Consider the following 8,369-nt stretch of genomic DNA (forward strand, 5'->3'; position numbering starts at 1 on the left):
TTTCCCATGTTTAGATAGTAGAGCTGTAGAGGAAGAGAAAGACACCACGAACGATTATGTCAGTCATTACTTACATCAAGTCTCAGATAGGGCTTAGACTCCAGTTAGAACATGGAACAAAGTTTAAATCATTTTCCAAGTTTCTGGAAAGTTTACAATAGTGTAAGATATTTTCTTGACATGATAAGTCCTATGGATTCACTTTTTACACATCTTTAGAGGAAATTCTTAGGATATTATTTTATTTTACATTTTATTCTTAGGCTATTATTTACATTACTTTATTTTACATTACATAAACACTAGCATAAATAGTGCTTCCAAAAAGAATGACTTAACTTTAACTGGGAAACTAAAATTTAGGACTGATGTCTAATAAAAGCTAATGCCAATAACTAAATCAAATCTCAAGGAAGCTTTAGTTAAAGCATGAATCATTCAAAATCTGAATTGACAGATATTTAATTATTCTGCTTATAGATATATGAAGAAGCATGAAACTTACCTCAGTTCGGAAAGCAGAAGGTGTTGGAGGAGGCAATGGGGCGCTCTGTAAAAGTAACAAAGATATTTAGAAACTTTGTATAATTAGTGCACATATTACAAATTTTCTTTGCATTTACAATCAAATATCAAAAACCCTGAGAAAGCAATATGGGAGTTTTTATATGAGGTGCTGACATCAAGTAAAAACCAATATAAATTGTGAAACAGTACAGTTTAGCTGGGTGTGAATTCTCGAAGTTCTCTGGAACTGTACCTTTTTTTACAACTGCAGCTACATCTTGTTGATGCTATCTTCCATTCTGCACACGATGTCCAAAATGAAGTTTTTTATTGGGGGGGGGGGAGCTCACGGCCACCAAGTTTCCAGGCCAAAGGTTTTGAAAAACTACCAAAACATTGGCATAAAATTATGGAATTAGGTGGTGATTACTACTCGCACTAAAGACACTGCTATCATGCTTTTTTTTCCCCTAACTTTATTACTAACATTTTCTGATGGGAAAACTTTCATTACAACCAGACATATTTTGGCAATACAATTCCTTGACAATAATACAAGAAATAAAATTACGAAACATAGATGATCTGATGTATGAAATATTTACTAGATTCAAATAAATGACAACAGAAAATAGAATTGTTATTATTGCAACACTGAAAAAAGTGCAAGAAAAATACAATAGCAATCATTTAACACATTACCAAACATTTCCAAATATAAGCCAACCTACACATAAGCCAAGATTTTGTTGTAAAAATTCAATCAAAACTGATAACACATATGTGCAAATTGCATCATAAATCCATATGATAAATCGAGCAAAATTCCTTCTCTGGTACAACTTTACTTGCACAACTGTTTGTCTGTTTGTCACAGATATACGTAATTCCCATTAAAGTGTTTTAAATGACCCAAATAGAATGTTACATTATTCAAACATTAACATAACAAAATTATGCTCCCAATAAACGAGACTTAACTTCAGCTGGGAAATTACAACTAAGCACTGATGTCTACTTAAAACCATGAAAAGTGTAACCTAAATTTTCTTTAAAATTTGAAAAAAGAAACTGCTTAGGTAGTATTATGGTGTTCAAGAACTACTAATATTCCTGTTTTATAAAAATAGAAACTTTTTTTAGTCTGAATCTCTATACTAAAATGAATAATACATCTACTAAGGATTTCCTAAATACAATACTTGTGAAAAATACAGCTGCAGCAATTAAAATATACTTTGAATGTTTAAAATAACTGAAAACTCATGGATTTTTTAAATATATGCTTTAGAAAAGTATTAATTGAACAAAATTTTACCTCATCCACTGCTTCTAGTCTTCTATCCTGAGAATAGGGTCCCAGTCCTTTAAAAAAAAAATCAATCTTTTCTGCATGTAGCGTGCGTGATTAACAAAAATGCATATTCAACAAAAAATTAGCATTAACTATAGGAATCTAACAAAGAAATGGATTCTTGGGAAAGGCACTTCATTTAAATAAATAAATAAATAAATAAAAACAAAAATTATAAACAAATCGAAACAGAAATTGATTTCAAATTGCCAATACTTTATCTGTATCATCAGTTTTTCTGTATGAAAACATGATCAACAAAAATGCATATTGAAATGCATTCAAGATGCCAGATAGAAAACAATGCACTAAATATTGAGTTAAAAAGGAAGAAAATGACACTATATAAAACATTAAATTACCGCATATGCCAAAAAAATTAACTATTAATTACCTGCATCGAGCAGGGCATTAGTTTCCTTTCTCAGGATTTCATCAAACTCATCCCTCATTTTGAAGGCTTTCTCCAACACCTGAAAAGGATAAAATCTCAATTAGAATGCTGTATAAGTTATTTTTACATTCAGTTTATATAATCTCTAACACAGACGCACAGCATTACTCAATGCAAATAGAGCTTATGGGTAACAAAAACTAAAAACTTTATACAGTACAGATGCTGCCCAACAGAAAAAAGGACGTTTCAAAATATATTTTATTTCAAACCAGTTTACTAAAGTGGTGTTTACTGAACTGCTTTGAAATAAAATGCATTAGTCTGGATAATGAAGAAGCAGGCATAGAAAGCAGTTTAAAATGCAAATACAATTTTTACAATGAAGACACTTTTTTAATGTGAGATGAAAGTCTCCTAAAATGAGTGTTTCTTTTAAACCTGTATACATGTATTATTTTTTGTAGTGACAGCAGTTTTCCATCCACTTCAGATCATAGCCTCAAGTCAAAAGGATTTCGCATTAAAGCATCGTATGATGAGCCACAGCAAGATGGAAAGCCAGACATCAACAGATATTAGCATCCAACATTCGAGTGAGCTAAGATGCGGCCACCTAATTTGGTACCAACAGATTTTTGGCAATGTCTTTCACAAGTTACCTCTTCAAAGAATGACCTTCCTAATAATGGCCCCACTGAAGAGTTGACAAAATGTCACGCAACAGCAAAAAAAGCTTCCATTGGCTATTACAAGAAGTTTACACAAAGAATTTACAAATGTATTTCCAGGTGTAGGCCAGGCTTGAAGAAACTGGACTTAAGAAAGCTGCAATTGGACAAAATGTCCAACCAAGCTTTTTACCTGAAGGAATCCAGATTTGGTCAGAGACAGCTAATTCATGAACAAAAACAAAATGCAACACTCAATACAATTTAGTGCGACACAATTTAAAAAAGGGCTTGTTTTGCTGAAAATAACGGGTTTGTTTCAGCGTATATGGATGTACTGACTTCTACATCATTCAGAATGGATCTCCTGATGGCTCAAATGCACAAATTCTAAAAATCTTGGTAATGCCTTGTATTGCTGCCACTGGCGATTCCACGGTTTTTATACATCAAAATGGCCTAGTTCATGAACTTAAACATAGGAGGAGGAAATAAAAGAGCACATGGAATGGTGTTCAGATTTGGATCCCGTACAACATAATCAGGATAACTTTAGCTATTGTACATTCTATAGGGAAAATTTCCCATAACCTCATCTATCATGAAATCAATTTAGTGTTCCCAAAAACTGAAAATATCTACAATCTTTATTAAAAGTCTTACAAAATTCCTCAATGCACATCTCTTTTTTGTCTGAAAGACATGTGTAAAAATGAATTTTTTATAATAGTTGTGTTTCCTATAAATTTATCCTTTCTTACATTTTTATTAAGTTCTAGCATTCATAAATATATTTAACCAGCAGCTATCTGTCTATTTAAATTGCCTATCCCCTTATCAATTGAGTAGAGTACATACAAAGCATTTTCTTTATATTGATGCCAGTTTTATTAAATAAAGAAACACTGAACGAGAAAGATAAGAATTGAAGTGGTTCAGATCTTAACTCAAAAGGGATCATTTTAAATTTAATACAGTTTATCAGTTCAGATTGTCACCAGACAGTGCCCAGGTGGAATAAAAGAACATTTCATAGGAAATTAGATTAATATTCATTTAGAGAAATATTATTTATTTTCTATCGATTTAAAGAGTGATAAAAAATAAGTTATATAATTCTATAAAAGTATTTAATGTTTTAATCTGATTCATTTAAATGAGAATACATTAATTTAACATATTTTATTTAAATCATTTACATTAAAAAATGAAAGAAACAATATTCTTAACAATTGCATCAACTGCTTTATAGCTCATTAATTCATAACAATATCATAAATAATGTGGCATGTCCTGAGCTTTTCATGTGGCTGTCTAGTGTGGAAGCTTAAATACAAAAAATAAAACATCTCATTTTGATAATCTTTAACATGAAGTATATTAACAAAAAGAAAAGTTTTCCAAGGCAGCTGTCTCAAACTGGTGGCCTGCCGGCTCGCTGTTTCACATGGCTTGGGAATATATTCTCAGCAATTTAATAAACATTATTCATAGTCCACTTTTACATCATTTTGCTAACCCTTCAAAACGAACATGAGAATCACTCAAAAATATTCATAAACGGAAGTAGATTTTTCCAAAGATTTCAAGCTACAGATCTGACTAAATTGAGATTTTTTCAAAGATTTCAAGCTACAGATCTAAAATTTATTCATACCTATCACTCAATTGTTAATTACTGTGATAAGAATAATCATTTTGTTTGAGCATTTGATATGTGAACATTTTTTCTGAGCAGTTGAAATTTAATAAGAAAAGAATGAGATCGACTGACGGTTACATTAGGTGTTGCAGCTCAAATCAGTAGCCCAAAATAAGGAAATTTACTTACTGATGTATAGATATATGTATTTTTTCTGTATACGCAGAAGCAAAGCTTAATAAATAAAAGAAAGAGGAATAAGTAGTCATTATTAGTCCTCAAGTTTTGGCCACTTGGAAATATTTTGTAAGCTGTTTATTTTTACCATAAGTTAGTCAGTCATTAATTCAACATAATTAGAATTATTTGGAATAAGCTGGTTTCATGCATCAGGCAAAAGTTCAACTTATATTTGAGACCACTGCTCTCAGATGTTAACATCCACAAAAAATTAAATGGATAATGTCTTAAAAAGGATTATCATAATTATACACACCTTCAGCAGATCCTCCTTTACTCTCCGAGGACCTGAAAAAAAATTAAGCAATTATCTAAAAGTTAAAGACAGATATGTACTGATTTCTAGCAAAAAAACAGGTTTGTCTTCTTCTTGAAAAACATCTCTATACAAATATAGTGGTCGTGGTTTTAAATATCAATGGCAAAAGCGACATAATTGGCGACATAATTGCAGAGAAAAAACTTTAACAAGTTACTTGCTTACACACAAGTTAAACACTGTTTTAAAATGCTATGGGTTTTTGTTTAAAGGAATGGAATAACATCTGCTGCTTTAGAGAATTAGTTAATAATATGATTTGTTAATTTGTATAAAAGAGAAAATGAAAATTAAAAATTTTCAGGGACTATCTCAAGAATAAATTATTAATATTACTGTAACTTAAAAACCAATTACAAACATTTTTAAATTTAGGTTTGGGGGAGAGGATGAATGGAGAGATGGATGTGGGGGTATTCTGGCACAAAACCTTAAACGTTATACGCGCCGAACTACATGTAAGGCACTTGAAACACAGCTGATAGATAGAAACAGGATAGATATACAAATAGACAGACATGGTTAAAACCACATGAGCTGCATAACAACCAAAACTGATGAAATGATCAGTACTCAGATGAAGTTGCCGATACCTGATGATATTAAATGTCAAGTGTAAAATTCTAAAACATGAAATAATTTAAAATACATGTCATTAAAATACCAAAGTGTAATAGCATAAGCAAAATCAAATTGAATTACAAAGAATTGCCTCTTTCATGTAGTCAAATAAATTTGTATTGGCCTCTTTCCTGATTACTCTGATATAGGAGAACATCTTTATTAATATTAGGTAACTTTTTTTTTGACACACTAGAGTGGAAGCTCCCGTAAAGCAGCATTTAACTTCGAGAGCATAAGAGGTAAATTTAAAGCACAAAGTTAAAACACCAAATAGTCTCAGATTTAATTGTTCATGCCAATAATAGTTTAATTGTTCATGCCACAGGATGAAGGAGGACAGACACAATGTTCTGCTTCATAATCATTTACTTTAAAAGCCTGCTTAAAAAAACAAACCTAAAAGTGGGGAGAACCATCTTGAAAGACATCCAGGTATAAAGTATACAGAAAAGCATGGCTGTGATCAGTCTGGGTATTTTGAATTTCCATATAATAGCAAGTGGGCAAGATTCCAGTGGAGATACTGCACATCATACATAGAGGTCATCACTTTCATAATTCACAGTCAGCCAGACATACAGACATAAAAGGTTCTCTGGGCATTCTCAAAACATGAGTGGTAAATGTAGAGGCGGGTTAAGTGGTTTGCAAACCTACCCCGCGAACATATGGTCATCTAGAAATACAAGCTTTTTCTAGTTAATGAATATCAATTAAAATTCTTTGCTACAATTAGCTCAATAGAATAGTGCATTCATCAGCTCATTTTACTTAAAAGAAATAGGACAAAATCGCATATTTTTTTCCCTGTACTTAGAAATTATGTACTGAACTGTACTGAAACATCTAAAAAATGACTACACCGGTAGTTCTAAGCAATTTTGCACTCCCATAGAGAGATTGCATTACAAAAAATGATTACCATTGATGTGCTTATTTGTTCATTTTCCAAGAAGTGCTGGTTACTTTCAGGTACTTTCTGGAAGTGAAGGCTGCTTTGCTAATGTCTAAGTTCATTACTCAGATTAATGTCATCTTAATTTATTAAAAGAATTTATTATTCTTTAAAAATTGATGTTTAATAATCATCTAGAAACCAAGCTGTAAATTTTAAATCTCAAAAAAAATTGACAGCTCATGCTGCTTCAGATGGGCGGGGGCAATATCAGCAGGTACAGCTTTTGAGACATGCAAGTAGCTTATGACACAAGTTACAAATTCACAATTACATCTAGACCCAAAAGTAAGATTTTTCTTATTGACCAGTTGGCCATTGACCAGTTTCTTAAATTGACCAGTTGACACTCTTTTTCACATCAAAATGGTTACTGATGCCATTTCTGTTATCCTTTCTCCCAGGTATGAGCTACTTCCTCCAAGTTCTTCGCTGCCTCCTAATCCTCAGCAACCCAGCTTTCACCATCCAGCTTTTCCTAGATCTTCTCACCATTTCCACCACCACCAGATGGCAACACCTATGCTGACATATCTACGCTTTTTTCCAAAGCCTCTTATGAACTTAGGCCATTTTTTGCTGCTCTTCTACTGATGTTCTGCTGTTCTATGATTCACTTACTGTACTTTCATTTCAAGTCATGCCCCCCGGAGTCTTCCTCAGGTACAGCTTTAATATGGCAGAACTCCAGTATGACCACTACAGATAATAACTTGCTTATCTCTAGCCCAAATAATTCCTCAGAAGAAGAATATAATGCAAAATTCTAAGAATCCATATCTGACAGGGTTCAATGCATCTGAAGCAGCATGATTTTACTAAAACTTTTACTACCATTACAAGATTAACAAAAGCCAATTAGAAAATAATACACTAACCATCGAGTTAAAAAGGACAAAAATGACAATAAATACATATAAAAGATTCAATTTCAGCATAAACCAAAAAAGAAATATCTCTTCATTACCTCTGCCTGCAGCTGCTCGGAGACGCAATGCACATGCCCTGCAGACTTCGAGCATCTGGAAAGGAGAAAATTAGAATTAAAATGCTGTATAATTTTATTTCTACATTTAAATAAAAACTTCAGTAACTTTCAAAGCATTTGCATATATTTCATATATTATCATATTATATATATGTAATATATTACACTTCATATAATCTCTAATACACATACTCTTAGCTTTAAAATAGCTTACACCAGCTTGCTTTTAGAAGAACCTCACTTGTGTTTGCTTACTAGAAGAAATCCGAAAAAGTTTCGCATATACCAGGGCTTCTGCACGGCAACACAAAGCAAGTAGAGCCTACGGGCCACAAAAACTGAAAATGTATATGCTGGAGATGCTGGTGAACAGAAGAGAATTTATCAAAATATCTTTCATTTCAAACCAGTTCACTAAAGCGTTGTTTACTAAACTGCCTTGAAATAAAATTAATTACTCTAGATAACAAAAAGGCAGGCGTAGAAGGCTGTTTCATATGAAGATTAACAATGAAGACACTTTTTAATGTGAGATGAAAGTCTCCTAAAATGAGTGTTTCTTTTAAACCTGTATACATGTATCATTTATTGTAGTGACAGCATATTTTTCCATCCACTTCAGATCAGTCTCGAGTCAAAAGGATTTCGAATTAAAGCATCTTATGATGAGCCACA

At 32.2% G+C, this 8,369-nt stretch overlaps 1 long non-coding RNA gene across 1 annotated transcript; it reads right to left on the reverse strand.

The window, feature by feature from the left end:
• Nucleotides 1-504: 504 nt before the first annotated feature.
• LOC146999022 (uncharacterized) lies at nt 505-5,098 on the reverse strand. The gene is made up of 4 exons (XR_015039375.1): nt 5,065-5,098; nt 2,256-2,334; nt 1,826-1,872; nt 505-550 (listed from the first exon to the last, which is right to left on the reverse strand). It is a non-coding gene; the product is annotated as an uncharacterized LOC146999022 (long non-coding RNA).
• Between the last annotated feature and the right edge of the window lie 3,271 nt (nt 5,099-8,369).

Source organism: Stegodyphus dumicola, chromosome 2 (genome assembly GCF_044657685.1).
Source record: "Stegodyphus dumicola isolate Sdum_Otavi_A_Nest chromosome 2, ASM4465768v1".
NCBI lineage: Eukaryota > Metazoa > Arthropoda > Arachnida > Araneae > Eresidae > Stegodyphus > Stegodyphus dumicola.